The sequence below is a fragment of the Trematomus bernacchii genome, unplaced genomic scaffold, assembly GCF_902827165.1.
Source record: "Trematomus bernacchii unplaced genomic scaffold, fTreBer1.1, whole genome shotgun sequence".
NCBI classification, from domain to species: domain Eukaryota; kingdom Metazoa; phylum Chordata; class Actinopteri; order Perciformes; family Nototheniidae; genus Trematomus; species Trematomus bernacchii.
In genome coordinates this window covers 1,975,109-1,994,215 of record NW_022987973.1, presented here as the reverse complement: position 1 = coordinate 1,994,215, position 19,107 = coordinate 1,975,109, and the positions used below count along the sequence as shown (strand labels likewise).

At 43.0% G+C, this 19,107-nt stretch overlaps 1 long non-coding RNA gene and 12 other non-coding genes across 26 annotated transcripts; all 13 read right to left on the bottom strand.

Annotated features, from left to right (window-relative positions):
* Positions 1-5,695: 5,695 nt before the first annotated feature.
* LOC117471533 lies at positions 5,696-18,507 on the bottom strand. Of its 14 annotated transcripts, XR_004554793.1 has the most exons (27): positions 18,405-18,507; positions 17,244-17,305; positions 16,347-16,371; positions 16,147-16,180; positions 15,592-15,701; positions 15,298-15,337; positions 14,960-15,026; positions 14,273-14,300; positions 13,979-14,018; positions 13,470-13,531; positions 12,355-12,379; positions 12,155-12,188; positions 11,628-11,709; positions 11,334-11,373; positions 10,996-11,062; positions 10,288-10,341; positions 9,994-10,033; positions 9,671-9,912; positions 9,485-9,546; positions 8,478-8,502; positions 8,278-8,311; positions 7,751-7,832; positions 7,457-7,496; positions 7,119-7,185; positions 6,406-6,459; positions 6,112-6,151; positions 5,696-5,820 (listed from the first exon to the last, which is right to left on the bottom strand). It is a non-coding gene; the product is annotated as an uncharacterized LOC117471533 (long non-coding RNA). The 14 variants fall into 14 exon arrangements; XR_004554802.1 differs by lacking the exon at positions 9,671-9,912 and having other exon boundaries at positions 12,110-12,188; XR_004554800.1 differs by lacking the exon at positions 9,671-9,912 and having other exon boundaries at positions 16,102-16,180; positions 18,405-18,506.
* Positions 6,248-6,381, bottom strand: LOC117471920. The gene has a single exon (XR_004554838.1). It is a non-coding gene; the product is annotated as a small nucleolar RNA SNORA18 (small nucleolar RNA).
* LOC117471909 lies at positions 6,920-7,057 on the bottom strand. Its single transcript, XR_004554827.1, has one exon. It is a non-coding gene; the product is annotated as a small nucleolar RNA SNORA8 (small nucleolar RNA).
* Positions 7,593-7,726, bottom strand: LOC117471919. Its single transcript, XR_004554837.1, has one exon. It is a non-coding gene; the product is annotated as a small nucleolar RNA SNORA18 (small nucleolar RNA).
* Positions 7,993-8,131, bottom strand: LOC117471912. The gene has a single exon (XR_004554830.1). It is a non-coding gene; the product is annotated as a small nucleolar RNA SNORA8 (small nucleolar RNA).
* On the bottom strand, positions 10,130-10,263 carry LOC117471918. The gene has a single exon (XR_004554836.1). It is a non-coding gene; the product is annotated as a small nucleolar RNA SNORA18 (small nucleolar RNA).
* On the bottom strand, positions 10,797-10,934 carry LOC117471913. Its single transcript, XR_004554831.1, has one exon. It is a non-coding gene; the product is annotated as a small nucleolar RNA SNORA8 (small nucleolar RNA).
* Positions 11,470-11,603, bottom strand: LOC117471914. Its single transcript, XR_004554832.1, has one exon. It is a non-coding gene; the product is annotated as a small nucleolar RNA SNORA18 (small nucleolar RNA).
* On the bottom strand, positions 11,870-12,008 carry LOC117471910. Its single transcript, XR_004554828.1, has one exon. It is a non-coding gene; the product is annotated as a small nucleolar RNA SNORA8 (small nucleolar RNA).
* Positions 14,115-14,248, bottom strand: LOC117471917. The gene has a single exon (XR_004554835.1). It is a non-coding gene; the product is annotated as a small nucleolar RNA SNORA18 (small nucleolar RNA).
* LOC117471908 lies at positions 14,761-14,898 on the bottom strand. Its single transcript, XR_004554826.1, has one exon. It is a non-coding gene; the product is annotated as a small nucleolar RNA SNORA8 (small nucleolar RNA).
* On the bottom strand, positions 15,434-15,567 carry LOC117471915. Its single transcript, XR_004554833.1, has one exon. It is a non-coding gene; the product is annotated as a small nucleolar RNA SNORA18 (small nucleolar RNA).
* LOC117471911 lies at positions 15,862-16,000 on the bottom strand. The gene has a single exon (XR_004554829.1). It is a non-coding gene; the product is annotated as a small nucleolar RNA SNORA8 (small nucleolar RNA).
* Positions 18,508-19,107: the final 600 nt, after the last annotated feature.

Here is a 19,107-nt window from a genome sequence, read left to right as displayed (position 1 = left end):
TGTGTGTGTATATATATATATATATATATATACATATGCTATATATGCTCTGAACGTTCCACTTCCTGCCTGCTCGGGCATTACCTTACGGCTGCGTCGCGTCAAAAATAGGATTCATCCTAATTTTAGAGGAGTCCTGCGGCGAGACGCTTCTGGGACGCTTCTGAGCCGTAACGCGCCGCGTGTGGTGGAATAGCACCCATTGACTAGAGTGGCCGTGATCCTTGCGAACGCCGCGGCGCAGCCGTAACGCGGCCGTAACACGACGCAGACGGACCCGGTGGAAATTAGGGGTTACGCGACTCTGGGATTTAGATTTCTAGTTGCGTATTTTTCATAGTCTTATATTTCAACAGTTTTACGACAAACTGTGACTTTTTTGACATGGAAATTATTTTTTAAGATTGACAAACATCATATGTGTAATTCGTGGCACAATTCAAATGGGATTGAAAGATAATCTTTCTCTCTCCATTGACTTCAATACATAATTTTTCCGAAATAAGGTCCCATGGGGCGGAAGTAGAAGGGCGGGACTTCGCGTCTCTATTTGGATCAGGCTGGAGCCATGCATGTATAATAAGAGAGCAGACGGGAGTTAGACTCTGACATCACTGTCAAGTAGAGATGGCAAATCCGGATCCTTTTACGGACTCAGGGTCTTCTGAGTCAGTCATTGAAGAGATCCGGATCATACGAGTCATTTGAGTCATATGAGTCAGCATCACCAAGACCGTAGAAATCCTATCGGTGAAACCGAAAAGTTGATGCATTTCACGAGCATATTATTATTCCATATATATTTGTATATATATATATATAATATCTGCATGTATATTTTCTATTTCAACATGTATATTTTATTTTATTTTTCTTTCTATTCTTGTATATTTTGTAGTTTTGTTTTATTGTAAAATGCCTTTTATGCTGCTGTAACAACAATTTCCCAATTTGGGATCAATAAAGTACTATCTATCTATCTATCTATTAAACTGACGTTATATTAACCTCCGCTACACAGTGTATTTTGCTTTAATAAAAAATGTTGATCACAAAAAAAAGGGTTATTTTGCGATTTGGCAAATCTGAGTCTGCTGTTCCAGAGATCCAGCAGACTCGTCCTCATGCACGAGTCTGCTGGATCTCTGGATCTGCTGCTATATACGGCTCCGAGTCCGCACGAGTCTGCTCTGCTGTGTGTTGCACAGCGAGTCAGGATTTGCGAATCTGAGTCTGCTGTTGACTCGTGCATGACGACGAGTCTGCTGGATCTCTGGATCTGCTGCTATATGGTTACGGCTCCGAGTCCGCACGAGTCTGATCCGCTGTGTGTTGCAGCGAGTCAGGATTTGCGAATCTGCGAATCTGCTGTTGACTCCGGCGCGGGAGCCGGGTGCTGGAGGAGGGGCTATGCTCGTGCACATGACGAGTATGGATCGCTGGATCTGCTATGCTATTACGGTTAGGAGCCGTCGGCTCCTCTGAGTCCCCACGAGTCTGCAGGAAGTTTCACTGATCCGCGTCCCCTCCCCTGAGCCAAACGATAACTTCTGGCAGGCAGCTATCCTGTATACTTGCTAAAGGGTAGGTAGATGGACTGGGGTACGTTGTAATGTGATTTTACATGTTATAAAGAGAGTAGCGAGTGACGCAATTTATAGTTTTAATTTGTACGTCACACCAAGTGTGGGACTCAAGGACTCGGGTTAATGGAGAGGGGAGACTCGTCACGACCAGCTCATTTCTAGGATCCGGGTTAATGATCCGGATGAATCAGGACTCGCCCATCTCTACTGTCAAGACGGCAGTGGCCGAATCCGCCTACTTTAGGCTTCTCAGCAACTCTGCAGAATCCTATGGGTGACGTCCAGTGGCAAATAAAAGGAAACAACAACACTGGGGGAACCTGTTTCCTTGATGTTTGTCTCTGGGGAATGGGCCGGTAGGCCTACATAGACCGGTAGCTTGTGATCTTGGCGTCAGGGGTCTCAATAGCGCCATAGAGTCCCCTATTGGTTGGGGCCCTTGGGGGAACTGTTGGACCACCGCCGGGCACAGCCAAATCCAGCCTCTCCTCCTGGCTGGCTGGAGAAGAAGGTTGCACAGCCACGGCCACGGATACAGCTTCACTTGTGGAGCTAGATGGCAATGATGGTGGTGAGCTATCGTTAGCCTCCGGCTCCGGCTGCCGCTGCACATCAACATTGCTAACGTTAGCGCTCGATTTGGAGGACGATGTAAGAAAAAAAAAAGTGTCTAATTTTGTCAGTTTAGCTGTTACATCTCCTTGTTCTCTCGTCCTTTCTCTTTTGAGTGCTGCTCTTGTGCTTTGGTTTGCTGTACATTATAAATGCAAGCTATTACATTTGTTATAATGCTACCGAACTTGCTGCTGCTATAGCTACAGTACAGTACAGGTTGATTAAACGGTACGCTTGTCACGCAAGGTATCACATGACATGAAAGGGAGCAAGGTCATTGGACAGACAAATTACAAATTAATTTAGGTTGCTTGGTTACTTTGGAGACTGCATGAACCGGTCAATGCCATTGAAACGTCGATAGTTACGCCACTGGTGACGTCATGTACACTACGTCCATTTATACAGTCTATGCATGGTACCCAAGCCCCCAGGAAGTGCGCCGGACTCTGATGAAAATATGTGTTGTGTCCAAACGGCGGTACGACAATTTCCGTATCAGTCCGTGACGTCATTGGGCCCAGAAAGACTTTTCCCCATTGACTAACATTGGGAAAGAAAAGTCTGTAAATCATCGGATAATTTTTTTAACTAAACTACCAGTATGAACTATTTGATAGCCCTTATTATAATCATTAGGTCCTTAAAGTTGTAAAATGCACTAAAAGCCAAATCTAGATTTATTTGTCTCCATTTTTTCTACTGAGCCGAGTGGGAGCTCAGGGGGCGGGGCTTAAGGGGCGCATGCTCTGCGAGCGCACATACGGGTTCTTCTCATGGTTCTCCTGCTCTGAAACTAAGCTAGGCATGGCGGGTAATCTGTGACGTTTCACTCTCAAAAGTTGGGCCATTTTGTCATCATGCGCCAATGAGCAGCTCTCATGAGAACGAGACCCCGCCTCCGACGCTGTATCCAGTTCTTATTATCAGGGTTCTTACACCTTTTCCAAAGTCAAATTCAAGCACTTTAAGCATTTTCAAGCATCTTACAGCTGTTGTAAATTACATATTTATATACACATACTTATACTCAAATGATTATTTCCCTACCTCACATTAAATCTGATGTTCTTTATGCTATAAACAACCAAATGTGTGTTTCATAATAGCATTCTACATGATGAACAATTAAAATGTTTAGAAAAGAAAACTAAGTTTAATATTTCAAAATGAGTGACCCATCTGTACGTAGACTGGGCATCCCATATAACCTGGCTGAGCCAATATAAAACAATCAGCCAAATAACTTTTCAATACATTATTGATTACTATTTTTGAGGTACTTTTAGGTTGGCAGTAAACACAAGTCAGAGGTAAATGGTTTACTTTTACTCCACTACATGTATTTAATACCGTTAGTTACTTTACAGATGTGGATGAATGATGTGAAATATAATCAAGTGTTAAATCAGACTTTAGTTCCACCTGGAGTAAATTCACAAGCTACCCTGCAGTATACAAAGTCATTCAAACTAGCTGCACCTTTACCAGCTTTGAGAACACTTTCGTGTGGTGTGTGGCTCGTCAGCGCAGACTCTCGCATCGTTATTGTTGCACACTTTGCAGGAGGCTACTCTTGGGCTTCGCTTGACCCTCGTCTTAGCCATGGCTTGTATTTGTCTTCTGCTAGCCAACGCTCGTTGAAACGGCAACCTCCTGGCATACTGTCATCTATCACCCTCATCAGAATGCCCAGGTCACACGTAACAAAAACACTTGCCGGTCACGCGCATTGCGCGGGAAGGCCGGAGCGGAGCTGTTTTATGTAAAAGCGAAGCAATTAAGCGCGCTCCGACTTCTTTATTTTCTTTTAATCTAAAAAGCGAAGTAAAGCATTTACAATTTCAAGCACCATTCCCAAAATTCAAGCACTTTTCAAACCTTGAAAACACCTCGTACAATTTCAAGCATTTTCAAGGATTTCCAGCACCCGTACGCACCCTGTAATATACATCCATGATGGTAACCAATTCTCTTTAGCAGCGGTCTGTTAGCAAGACTTGACCTCTGGAACATCCAATATGTCCAATCAGAATAGAGTATTCAAGTTGAGCACTAATCATTTCAGGTAGTATGCTTTGAATAAATGCATTAGCTAAGTCAGGGGTTCCCAACCCCCGGTCCGCGGACCGGTACCGGGCCGCGGAGGTGTTACTGCCGGGCCGCGAAATAGCTGTGAGTTTATCGTAATATTTGCAGAATTATAAATATATAAAAATATTTTATCATAATATTTTTTTCAAAAAGTGTTTAATTTTCGCACCTATGCCACCAGTCATATTATTTCATCCAGTAGCTAGTTAATCTTTCACCAGAAAACCGTTGAAAATGGCTTTTATGATGTTCCGAGGGATTCGGCGGCTCAGCCTAAGGTCTCAGCCTCTTGTGCGCACGAGCATGTTACCGGTGCGCCAAGTAGGAAGAGGAGCGCACAGGAGACAACCGTTTGATTGCAGACTGTTATGTTTATGTGGGGAAATGGTGGTGCATACATTATTTGAGATATATTTCAAACTCGGACTTCATTTTAAGGACATGTCGGCCAGGGGTGTAGAGCTATTTGTTTAAGCACTGGATTGGCAAAACAGGAGAGTAAACCAGTATGCCTTGATCTATGAATTAATGTCCGGGACTCTCACGATCTGCTGCCCGCAGCTGTTTTATAGAAGGAAACCCTCCTTCATGAAATGGCTGCAGCATCAGGAGGCAGCGGGACGTAGGCCTATACTCGGTAAAGAGCTGTGCCTTTTTACGCACCGCCTTCGCTGTGTTTAACTTAATCAGAACAGTTTAAGAGTGACTGCAGGCTGCTACGTGTTAACCACACACACATCTACACACATCGAACTGCCCGATTACTCCCCCTTTTATTAGTTTTATGAAGGAGATGTCCAGTCAGTCACCAAGGCGCATGATGTGTGTGTGTATGTGCTCTGCTCAGCTCAGCTCTGTGTGTTCGGTGTGTTTGTGTCTGTCCGACACCGGCATATATGCGGCTGTTCCCAAAATAAATTAGTTTAATCTTAATCTCGATGCTAAATGCTGTCGGGAGTGCACCGGAATGAACGACATTTTCCCAGCATTCACTGGATTATCCGTAAATCATACAAACAAAACCAAAACGTTGATTTATCTGTTTTCCCGTTTTGGTTTAAAAACTGAATAACGTCGGTTTTTTGGTTTTCCGAAAAACCAAAAAACAACACCGGTTCTTTTTTAAACTTTGTTAATATGTTTTGGATGCATATTGTTCTAGTATTTGTTCAGGCTGTTACATACAATTAGCCTCTGTTGCTACCTGCTGGTGGTGAGTAAATATTAAAATCAGTTAAAATTGACAACCGGTCCGCGATTTTTTTTTAATGTATCTACCGGTCCTTGGCACAATAAAGGTTGGGAACCCCTGAGCTAAGTAATGAAACATTACATTAAGAAAGTTATCACTTTTAAATTCTTGATTATAGTTCATGGATACGAGGACACTGACAGACAAGTGAGAGTAATGGTTGTTTATTTCAATAAGTAGACATTCTATTGCAGTGTACACAACCACAACAGCTGTACAAAGGTATTTGCCACAATGTGCAATGATGTCACCAGATCATTGTCGAGCAGCAATCTGAAAATACAGGAAGCAAAGGTTCAGCAGGTACAATCTACAGTAGTCGGGTCACTTCACCTTCATGTGACTGATGAGAGCAGCATGTGTACAGTTAGGAAGATCATGTTCCCACAGGCCTCCTCAGCAGGCTGCTGAAGGAGACCTCTGGGATGCTTTTTATTTTCTGGTCAATTCCACAGCAAAACAAGAATGGAGAGTCCTGAAAGCCTTGGTATATGACCAACACAGAGAGCAACATCACTCATTAGATAATGCTTTAATACCAGAGGGGAAATTCAGTTTACTCACAGGAAAAAGATGGAGTCACTCCTCTTCACATCCCAGGATTCTGAAAGTCAAGATAATACAATTACATCCCAATTCATTATTTAACAGTTCTAAAGATGCAGATTATTTATTTCTCCTTTAATCTTTCAAAATAAGCATGTGTCCTGCAGTAATATCTCACAATGCTCATGGGAGCGGACATGTGGGTAAAGCGTAACCACAGATTTATTCTGTGAGGTATTTCCAACGACACGGCCCTATAGGTAAAGGTCAGTCGGGATAGACCTCAGTTCTGTGACAGTTATACACTCTCACCTCTGCTGTGACGCCCTGCTGCATCCTGGGAGGACAGCCTCTCCTGCAAAACACCTGGAGGACAATAAGGAGTGTGTCAGCACATGCAGTTCTGTCATATCATGATACCTTTAGATCAGTGTAATCTTATCGTGATCTAACAAAGGTTTAGGAGATTAGTATGCGAGTAGTTACCAAAGCTGGGCAGTTTGAGATAATAACCAAAATGTAAAAACACGACTGTTCCAGCTGCACCTCGAAGTAAATAATCATCATTTAATTTGACTGAGTAGTCGGGAGGAATTTGCACCCAATCAACACATTTGGTTTTTTGCTGCACAAACACTTCAAGTGGAGATGATAACCAAAACATTACCTCTCATGAGAACTAGCATATGGTGAATGGGCTGTGTGAGGAAGTTGGTTTATGCCAACTATCAAGAGGAAGATGTTTCTCTTTTGTTAAAGCGTCTCACTGGCATGTTCTAAAGCCACCTGCATACAGCTTTTTAAAGTCAGCCTGCTTCTAATGATGTAATGTTTCAAATAACATACCAGGACTCCACACACAGTCAGCATGGAGACCAACGATGCCAGTTATTGAGTTTGTCTCGCACTGACTTATGAACTAACCAGCTGAGAAAGCAGCTGGCTGCAGATACCGTACAGTGCTGTAAGCATCAGGTGTTTCCAATCATTGGACAGATATCAGAATTGCAGGAAGACAAACCCACCTACTGCTTTCAAAAGTTCTGGAGTCTCAGGATTCTTGACTCAGGATTGTTCTGCCATCACAGCCACCTAAACACAGGAGACACATTCAGTCATCACAGTTACCAAACATCTCAACTTTAAACTCATTTTTCCATTTTCAGTTGGGAAGATCATGTTCCCACAGGCCTCCTCAGCAGGCTGCTGAAGGAGACCTCTGGGATGCTTTTTATTTTCTGGTCAATTCCACAGCAAAACAAGAATGGAGAGTCCTGAAAGCCTTGGTATATGACCAACACAGAGAGCAACATCACTCATTAGATAATGCTTTAATACCAGAGGGGAAATTCAGTTTACTCACAGGAAAAAGATGGAGTCACTCCTCTTCACATCCCAGGATTCTGAAAGTCAAGATAATACAATTACATCCCAATTCATTATATAACAGTTCTAAAGATGCAGATTATTTATTTCTCCTTTAATCTTTCAAAATAAGCATGTGTCCTGCAGTAATATCTCACAATGCTCATGGGAGTGGACATGTGGGTAAAGCGTAACCACAGATTTATTCTGTGAGGTATTTCCAACGACACGGCCCTATAGGTAAAGGTCAGTCGGGATAGACCTCAGTTCTGTGACAGTCGTACACTCTCACCTCTGCTGTGACGCCCTGCTGCATCCTGGGAGGACAGCCTCTCCTGCTGCATCCTGGGAGGACAGCCTCTGCTGCAGCACACCTGAAGAAGGCAGGCAGGAGAGAGTTAAAACATGTTTGCAGCATTCATGTTTTATCATTACTTGACATGCATTTCACCCTTTTGATGAAATTAGTTACATCTGCAGTGGTTTGCATGTACTATGTACAGACACAGGGTAAAGACATGGCTTTCTAATGAATAATGTTTCAACAAACATACCAGGACACCACACACAGGCAGCATGGAGACCAACGATGCCAGTTTGTGAGTTTTGTCTCGCACTGACTTATGAACTAACCAGCTGAGAAAGCAGCTGGCTGCAGATACCGTACAGTGCTGTCATTATACAACATGTTTCACACTCCATATCACTCTCGACAGTTACTTTGGAAACACGGTTTGTTTTCCTCCTGGAATCTTGTGCATGTATAGCAGCCACCTTGTTAGTTTAAATCCTCTTGTTAAGGGACGTCAGAGTACTTACATCATGCTGCAGTGTTGAAGGCCAGGGAGGACACCTGTTGAGGGAGAACTAAAGTTACTATGGGTTTCCATAAGCAGTGGCAGCAGAGACTGCTGCATTTTGTTCAGTTGGGCATCTCTCAATCACACTTCAGAGCAGTTGAACATTAAGCCAATCATCATGACACTTGAACAGTAACTGAATTCTGAAATGAAACTTACCAAGCTGTCCTTAAGGTTTCATCACCTGCCAAAGAACAAAGAATGTTTAAAGGACTGCCATAAACAAAAATATGTCTTTTCTCATAAGTAACACTGCTACAACCAGCAGCAGTGGGTTGCAAGAGAATATTTGCTCTATGCACTGTATGAGCTCTACGGCCCACCTAACAGGACCAGAGCTCATACTGTGCCAAGCAGACAAGAAATGCATCAATCCCAACAGTACACATGTATTTGAGGAAAACAGTAATGTCGAGTAGCATGTCCAGGCTTGCTGTATTAGAGAGGTGGAGCCTATTAAACTGACATGCTATGAAGTGGTTGATGATGTTTTGGATACCTTAGCAGCGAGGGCCACCCTTACCCTACCCCAGATCTTATAAAACTAGAGTATCAGGTCCAGATAACATTAAATGCAAACTAGTCGTTTATGAACTTTGTGCCAAAAACCTATGACAAGTCAAATGTTCATGGAAGCCTGAAGGTTTAGGTTGTCAGGCTCCTGCAGTAAAAAAAAAAAGTAGCAGACCGACTAGTTCCCGCTAGTTTCATGGTCTGATATGAAGTGATGACAGAACACACATGACATCTAAATTGGTTTCACTGTTTGTCTTTCTGACTTGACTTATCGTACGATAAATAAAAATGAACTCGATAACTTTTCCGACCTCGATAAATTGCCGTTTACATGCGTTTTTGTTTACATAAGGATGTGACCAGCATTTTAGCCAGACGCGCTGTGAGGGGCGGGGCTCACACACAGCCAGGTCAGGACACTCCGTGTGCAACAGCCAAATGAATAATATAGAGACAAGCAGGAAACGTGTGACTTACTCGAGGGGAATTTGAAGTTAAATGGAATTGGTTGGTGTTGCGCTGGGCTATATCATGCAATTGAAAGTGAAACTTGGAGTCGCCAGTTATTTTGAGGGTCGCAGGCTGAAAAGTGTGGGAACCCCTGCCATAGACAACACCATTAGACTGAATCCATGAAAACAAATACTAACCTCACATCCAAGAGGGGCAGCACAAAATCTTCCCCCATCGAGGCGAGCCGTAAGATCATATCCTGCAATAAAAGGGGAAAAAATAATTTTGTTATTATTCAGGAGGTTTGAACATAGCCATCTCAGCCAACAATTAAACTGAGCCAATATTGTAAGCAAAAGGAACTAGATGTATAAAAGGAAAACCTGATGGTGGGGGTGGTTAGAGGAAACAGTGATGCATCTCTAAACCAATAGACATGGTGAATGTGCCAGGCCTCATTGACACCGTTCTGCAACCAGCAGTGCAGAGGTGAAAGCAAAACCTGATGTTCTATAGCGACTGTTGTCCTGAGATCAGCCCACTGCACAGGGCCGTCCTGCTGACAAGTGGCTCTGCTAGGACCAGCTCAGCGATCTGGTACTGATCCAAGCCCAGTCCTGAAAGCCTTGGTATATGACCAACACAGAGAGCAGCATCACTCATTAGATAATGCTTTAATACCAGAGGGGAAATTCAGTTTACTCACAGGAAAAAGATGGAGTCACTCCTCTTCACATCTCAGGATTCTGAAAGTCAAGATAATTCAATTATATCCCAATTCATTATTTAACAGTTCTAAAGATGCAGATTATTTATTTCTCCTTTAATCTTTCAAAATAAGCATGTGTCCTGCAGTAATATCTCACAATGCTCATGGGAGTGGACATGTGGGTAAAGCGTAACCACAGATTTATTCTGTGAGGTATTTCCAACGACACGGCCCTATAGGTAAAGGTCAGTCGGGATAGACCTCAGTTCTGTGACAGTCATACACTCTCACCTCTGCTGTGATGCCCTGCTGCATCCTGGGAGGACAGCCTATCCTGCAAAACACCTGGAGGACAATAAGGAGTGTGTCAGCACATGCAGTTCTGTCATATCATGATACCTTTAGATCAGTGTAATCTTATCGTGATCTAGCAAAGGTTTAGGAGATTAGTATGCGAGTAGTTACCAAAGGTGGGCAGTTTGAGATAATAACCAAAATGTAAAAACACGACTGTTCCAGCTGCACCTCAAAGTAAATAATCATCATTTAATTTGACTTGACGGAGGAATTTCCAACCCATCAACACATTTGGTTTTTCGCTGCACAAACACTTCAAGTGGAGGAGATAACCAAAACATTACCTCTCATGAGAACTAGCATATGGTGAATGGGCTGTGTGAGGAAGTTGGTTTATGCCAACTATCAAGAGGAAGACGTTTCTTTTTTGTTAAAGCGTCTCACTGGCATGTTCTAAAGCCACCTGCATACAGCTTTTTAAAGTCAGCCTGCTTCTAATGATGTAATGTTTCAAATAACATACCAGGACTCCACACACAGTCAGCATGGAGACCAACGATGCCAGTTATTGAGTTTGTCTCGCACTGACTTATGAACTAACCAGCTGAGAAAGCAGCTGGCTGCGGATACCGTACAGTGCTGTAAGCATCAGGTGTTTTCAATCATTGGACAGATATCAGAATTGCAGGAAGACAAACCCACCTACTGCTTTCAAAAGTTCTGGAGTCTCAGGATTCTTGACTCAGGATTGTTCTGCCATCACAGCCACCTAAACACAGGAGACACATTCAGTCATCACAGTTACCAAACATCTCAACTTTAAACTCATTTTTCCATTTTCAGTTGGGAAGATCATGTTCCCACAGGCCTCCTCAGCAGGCTGCTGAAGGAGACCTCTGGGATGCTTTTTATTTTCTGGTCAATTCCACAGCAAAACAAGAATGGAGAGTCCTGAAAGCCTTGGTATATGACCAACACAGAGAGCAACATCACTCATTAGATAATGCTTTAATACCAGAGGGGAAATTCAGTTTACTCACAGGAAAAAGATGGAGTCACTCTTCTTCACATCCCAGGATTCTGAAAGTCAAGATTATTTAATTACATCCCAATTCATTATATAACAGTTCTAAAGATGCAGATTATTTATTTCTCCTTTAATCTTTCAAAATAAGCATGTGTCCTGCAGTAATATCTCACAATGCTCATGGGAATGGACATGTGGGTAAAGCGTAACCACAGATTTATTCTGTGAGGTATTTCCAACGACACGGCCCTATAGGTAAAGGTCAGTCGGGATAGACCTCAGTTCTGTGACAGTCGTACACTCTCACCTCTGCTGTGACGCCCTGCTGCATCCTGGGAGGACAGCCTCTCCTGCTGCATCCTGGGAGGACAGCCTCTGCTGCAGCACACCTGAAGAAGGCAGGCAGGAGAGAGTTAAAACATGTTTGCAGCATTCATGTTTTATCATTACTTGACATGCATTTCACCCTTTTGATGAAATTAGTTACATCTGCAGTGGTTTGCATGTACTATGTACAGACACAGGGTAAAGACATGGCTTTCTAATGAATAATGTTTCAACAAACATACCAGGACTCCACACACAGGCAGCATGGAGACCAACGATGCCAGTTTGTGAGTTTTGTCTCGCACTGACTTATGAACTAACTAGCTGAGAAAGCAGCTGGCTGCAGATACCGTACAGTGCTGTCATTATACAACATGTTTCACACTCCATATCACTCTCGACAGTTACTTTGGAAACACGGTTTGTTTTCCTCCTGGAATCTTGTGCATGTATAGCAGCCACCTTGTTAGTTTAAACCCTCTTGTTAAGGGACGTCAGAGTACTTACATCATGCTGCAGTGTTGAAGGCCAGGGAGGACACCTGTTGAGGGAGAACTAAAGTTACTATGGGTTTCCATAAGCAGTGGCAGCAGAGACTGCTGCATTTTGTTCAGTTGGGCATCTCTCAATCACACTTCAGAGCAGTTGAACATTAAGCCAATCATCATGACACTTGAACAGTAACTGAATTCTGAAATGAAACTTACCAAGCTGTCCTTAAGGTTTCATCACCTGCCAAAGAACAAAGAATGTTTAAAGGACTGCCATAAAAAAAAATATGTATATTTATAAAAGATGTCTTTTCTCATAAGTAACACTGCTACAACCAGCAGCAGTGGGTTGCAAGAGAATATTTGCTCTATGCACTGTATGAGCTCTACGGCCCACCTAACAGGACCAGAGCTCATACTGTGCCAAGCAGACAAGAAATGCATCAATCCCAACAGTACACATGTATTTGAGGAAAACAGTAATGTCGAGTAGCATGTCCAGGCTTGCTGTATTAGAGAGGTGGAGCCTATTAAACTGACATGCTATGAAGTGGTTGATGATGTTTTGGATACCTTAGCAGCGAGGGCCACCCTTACCCTACCCCAGATCTTATAAAACTAGAGTATCAGGTCCAGATAACATTAAATGCAAACTAGTCGTTTATGAACTTTGTGCCAAAAACCTATGACAAGTCAAATGTTCATGGAAGCCTGAAGGTTTAGGTTGTCAGGCTCCTGCAGTAAAAAAAAAAAAGTAGCAGACCGACTAGTTCCCGCTAGTTTCATGGTCTGATATGAAGTGATGACAGAACACACATGACATCTAAATTGGTTTCACTGTTTGTCTTTCTGACTTGACTTATCGTACGATAAATAAAAATGAACTCGATAACTTTTCCGACCTCGATAAATTGCCGTTTACATGCGTTTTTGTTTACATAAGGATGTGACCAGCATTTTAGCCAGGCGCGCTGTGAGGGGCGGGGCTCACACACAGCCAGGTCAGGACACTCCGTGTGCAACAGCCAAATGAATAATCTGGAGACAAGCAGGAAACGTGTGACTTACTCGAGGGGAATTTGAAGTTAAATGGAATTGGTTGGTGTTGCGCTGGGCTATATCATGCAATTGAAAGTGAAACTTAAGCTCGCTCCATTTCGGAGATATTCCCGCGAGAGTGCGGAAAACTTAAATTAATTTACTTATTCAATAGCCCCTCCCCGCCCGTTGAAAGGAGTCGCCAGTTATTTTGAGGGTCGCAGGCTGAAAAGTGTGGGAACCCCTGCCATAGACAACACCATTAGACTGAATCCATGAAAACAAATACTAACCTCACATCCAAGAGGGGCAGCACAAAATCTTCCCCCATCGAGGCGAGCCGTAAGATCATATCCTGCAATAAAAGGGGAAAAAATAAGTTTGTTATTATTCAGGAGGTTTGAACATAGCCATCTCAGCCAACAATTAAACTGAGCCAATATTGTAAGCAAAAGGAACTAGATGTATAAAAGGAAAACCTGATGGTGGGGGTGGTTAGAGGAAACAGTGATGCATCTCTAAACCAATAGACATGGTGAATGTGCCAGGCCTCATTGACACCGTTCTGCAACCAGCAGTGCAGAGGTGAAAGCAAAACCTGATGTTCTATAGCGACTGTTGTCCTGAGAACAGCCCACTGCACAGGGCCGTCCTGCTGACAAGTGGCTCTGCTAGGACCAGCTCAGCAATCTGGTACTGATCCAAGCCCAGTCCTGAAAGCCTTGGTATATGACCAACACGGAGAGCAGCATCACTCATTAGATAATGCTTTAATACCAGAGGGGAAATTCAGTTTACTCACAGGAAAAAGATGGAGTCACTCCTCTTCACATCTCAAGATTCTGAAAGTCAAGATAATTCAATTACATCCCAATTCATTATTTAACAGTTCTAAAGATGCAGATTATTTATTTCTCCTTTAATCTTTCAAAATAAGCATGTGTCCTGCAGTAATATCTCACAATGCTCATGGGAGTGGACATGTGGGTAAAGCGTAACCACAGATTTATTCTGTGAGGTATTTCCAACGACACGGCCCTATAGGTAAAGGTCAGTCGGGATAGACCTCAGTTCTGTGACAGTCGTACACTCTCACCTCTGCTGTGACGCCCTGCTGCATCCACCTGGAGGACAATAAGGAGTGTGTCAGCATATGCAGTTCTGTCATATCATGATACCTTTAGATCAGTGTAATCTTATCGTGATCTAGCAAAGGTTTAGGAGATTAGTATGCGAGTAGTTACCAAAGGTGGGCAGTTTGAGATAATAACCAAAATGTAAAAACACGACTGTTCCAGCTGCACCTCAAAGTAAATAATCATCATTTAATTTGACTGAGTAGTCGGGAGGAATTTCCAACCCATCAACACATTTGGTTTTTCGCTGCACAAACACTTCAAGTGGAGGAGATAACCAAAACATTACCTCTAATGAGAACTAGCATATGGTGAATGGGCTGTGTGAGGAAGTTGGTTTATGCCAACTATCAAGAGGAAGACGTTTCTTTTTTGTTAAAGCGTCTCACTGGCATGTTCTAAAGCCACCTGCATACAGCTTTTTAAAGTCAGCCTGCTTCTAATGATGTAATGTTTCAAATAACATACCAGGACTCCACACACAGTCAGCATGGAGACCAACGATGCCAGTTATTGAGTTTGTCTCGCACTGACTTATGAACTAACCAGCTGAGAAAGCAGCTGGCTGCAGATACCGTACAGTGCTGTAAGCATCAGGTGTTTCCAATCATTGGACAGATATCAGAATTGCAGGAAGACAAACCCACCTACTGCTTTCAAAAGTTCTGGAGTCTCAGGATTCTTGACTCAGAATTGTTCTGCCATCACAGCCACCTAAACACAGGAGACACATTCAGTCATCACAGTTACCAAACATCTCAACTTTAAACTCATTTTTCCATTTTCAGTTGGGAAGATCATGTTCCCACAGGCCTCCTCAGCAGGCTGCTGAAGGAGACCTCTGGGATGCTTTTTATTTTCTGGTCAATTCCACAGCAAAACAAGAATGGAGAGTCCTGAAAGCCTTGGTATATGACCAACACAGAGAGCAGCATCACTCATTAGATAATGCTTTAATACCAGAGGGGAAATTCAGTTTACTCACAGGAAAAAGATGGAGTCACTCCTTTTCACATCCCAGGATTCTGAAAGTCAAGATTATTTAATTACATCCCAATTCATTATTTAACAGTTCTAAAGATGCAGATTATTTATTTCTCCTTTAATCTTTCAAAATAAGCATGTGTCCTGCAGTAATATCTCACAATGCTCATGGGAGTGGACATGTGGGTAAAGCGTAACCACAGATTTATTCTGTGAGGTATTTCCAACGACACGGCCCTATAGGTAAAGGTCAGTCGGGATAGACCTCAGTTCTGTGACAGTCGTACACTCTCACCTCTGCTGTGACGCCCTGCTGCATCCTGGGAGGACAGCCTCTCCTGCTGCATCCTGGGAGGACAGCCTCTCCTGCTGCATCCTGGGAGGACAGCCTCTGCTGCAGCACACCTGAAGAAGGCAGGCAGGAGAGAGTTAGAACATGTTTGCAGCATTCATGTTTTATCATTACTTGACATGCATTTCTCCCTTTTGATGAAATTAGTTACATCTGCAGTGGTTTGCATGTACTATGTACAGACACAGGGTAAAGACATGGCTTTCTAATGAATAATGTTTCAACAAACATACCAGGACTCCACACACAGGCAGCATGGAGACCAACGATGCCAGTTTGTGAGTTTTGTCTCGCACTGACTTATGAACTAACCAGCTGAGAAAGCAGCTGGCTGCAGATACCGTACAGTGCTGTCATTATACAACATGTTCCACACTCCATATCACTCTCGACAGTTACTTTGAAAACACGGTTTGTTTTCCTCCTGGAATCTTGTGCATTTATAGCAGCCACCTTGTTAGTTTAAACCCTCTTGTTAAGGGACGTCAGAGTACTTACATCATGCTGCAGTGTTGAAGGCCAGGGAGGACACCTGTTGAGGCAGAACTAAAGTTACTATGGGTTTCCATAAGCAGTGGCAGCAGAGACTGCTGCATTTTGTTCAGTTGGGCATCTCTCAATCACACTTCAGAGCAGTTGAACATTAAGCCAATCATCATGACACTTGAACAGTAACTGAATTTTGAAATGCAACTTACCAAGCTGTCCTTAAGGTTTCATCACCTGCCAAAGAACAAAGAATGTTTAAAGGACTGCCATAAACAAAAATATGTATATTTATAAAAGATGTCTTTTCTCATAAGTAACACTGCTACAACCAGCAGCAGTGGGTTGCAAGAGAATATTTGCTCTATGCACTGTATGAGCTCTACGGCCCACCTAACAGGACCAGAGCTCATACTGTGCCAAGCAGACAAGAAATGCATCAATCCCAACAGTACACATGTATTTGAGGAAAACAGTAATGTCGAGTAGCATGTCCAGGCTTGCTGTATTTAAAGAGGTGGAGCCTATTAAACTGACATGCTATGAAGTGGTTGATGATGTTTTGGATACCTTAGCAGCAAGGGCCACCCTTACCCTACCCCAGATCTTATAAAACAAGAGTATCAGGTCCAGATAACATTAAATGCAAACTAGTCGTTTATGAACTTTGTGCCAAAAACCTATGTCAAGTCAAATGTCCATGGAAGCCTGAAGGTTTAGGTTGTCAGGCTCCTGCAGTAAAAAAAAAAGAGAAGCAGACCGACTAGTTCCCGCTAGTTTCATGGTCTGATATGAAGTGATGACAGAACACACATGACATCTAAATTGGTTTCACTGTTTGTCTTTCTGACTTGACTTATCGTACGATAAATAAAAATGAACTCGATAACTTTTCCGACCTCAATAAATTGCCGTTTACATGCGTTTTTGTTTACATAAGGATGTGACCAGCATTTTAGCCAGGCGCGCTGTGAGGGGCGGGGCTCACACACAGCCAGGTCAGGACACTCTGTCAGGCACTGTTATTTTGAGGGTCGCAGGCTGAAAAGTGTGGGAACCCCTGCCATAGACAACACCATTAGACTGAATCCATGAAAACAAATACTAACCTCACATCCTAGAGGGGCAGCACAAAATCTTCCCCCATCGAGGCGAGCCGTAAGATCATATCCTGCAATAAAAAGGGAAAAAAATAAGTTTGTTATTATTCAGGAGGTTTGAACATAGCCATCTCAGCCAACAATTAAACTGAGCCAATATTGTAAGCAAAAGGAAGTAGATGTTATAAAAGGAAACGGGAAACCTGATGGGGGGGGGTGGTTAGAGGAAACAGTGATGCATCTCTAAACCAATAGACATGGTGAATGTGCCAGGCCTCATTGACACCGTTCTGCAACCAGCAGTGCAGAGGTGAAAGCAAAACCTGACGTTCTATAGCGACTGTAGTCCTGAGATCAGCCCACTGCACAGGGCCGTCCTGCTGACAAGTGGCTCTGCTAGGACCAGCTCAGCAATCTGGTAATGATCCAAGCCCATCCAACTGGTACTACTCAACTATATTAGGCTCAGATTAGGACTTTGTAAATGCCCGTTGCAATAATCCCAGCAGGTGATTTGGGTAACTTGTTTCCCCACTGAAAATAAATTCAATACGTTTAGACCGCTTTGATCATGTGCCATTCATAAAGATTATTTGTCACAGTAGGCCTACGTCTCAAGTTGTTGAATATTAGGGCATTACGAAATGCTACAATGCATGAAGTCGTTTTAGGTGGTTTTTGGTGACGTCACGTGAGTCAGAATAACTTTATAAAAATAAAGTTGCCATACTTAGGATTCCATTAACGACATTTGAATAATAATAATTCAAATAAATGTTATCGACTTTTAAAGGGAAAACGCTCTCAGATCCTTAAATAAATATTCTAAAGCCATGCCGCCAGTAAAGCAGTTTGCATGTTACGTGCATCAGGACTGAAACGTTTGCACATCTGTATGAATGCAGTCTCCTCATTCATTTAACTCAACATACTATCCTCACCCAGCTAAATGCCCCGCACGAGACAATATGCAATGCACTTAAAGCTGCACGAGGAGGCTGTTAGCCTTTCTAGCATTAAGCTAACTAGCAGCTACTATGCTCAACCAGGACAACGTGGCGTCCACAACGTGAGCACGTCGTGTTTCACATGTCTAAAATCCCACTAAAGTAACTTTACTTACACATGAGGACATTTGTGCTGAGCCAGGTATTTTCAGCGAATATTTACCTTCTGTGTGTTTTCTGGACGACCAGGGGCCTCAGTGTTTTGCGTGCACGCACGTCCTACACCGGTTTCCCTTTCACAATCAACTCGAAATGCGGCGCAGCTTTTGAGGGCTTCACGTGACGCCCATATTTGCCTATAAATAGTCAAAGAAACGCCCCGTATTAATATTCATTTTTGACTGACTGCAGGAAGAAGATCGCAGGAAATGACGACAGAACAGCTAAAAAAGACACACATTGGTGTGTCCGGGACACCGAGTCAGATGTTGGTTCTTTTGGGGAGGTGGAGACAAATCACATTGTTTGTTGTGTTATAGCTCTGCCAAATCTACCAAATATATAGTGTAATTAGTTTCCATACCTCCTGTGTTTTATGAGCGACTTATCAAGTCTTAGCAAACGGCATAAAACATGATTAAACATGATAGTATAAACCAGTGGTTCTCAACTGGTCAGGCCTCGGGACCCACTTTGTCCTTTGTCAATAAATCACAACCCAAAATTTGAACCACTCAAATCTATTCAACAAAAAATCGTGCTGTAATATATTAATTAAAGTGAAGTATGGTGCATATATCCCTTATATCCAGGGCCGGTCCTAGACTTTGGGGGGCCCTAAGCGAGCTTTGGCTTGGGGGCCCCCCTCACTCGAGCACGTTCTCACTACACACAACACGGAACCAACTTGTGTCTTATGATGTTAG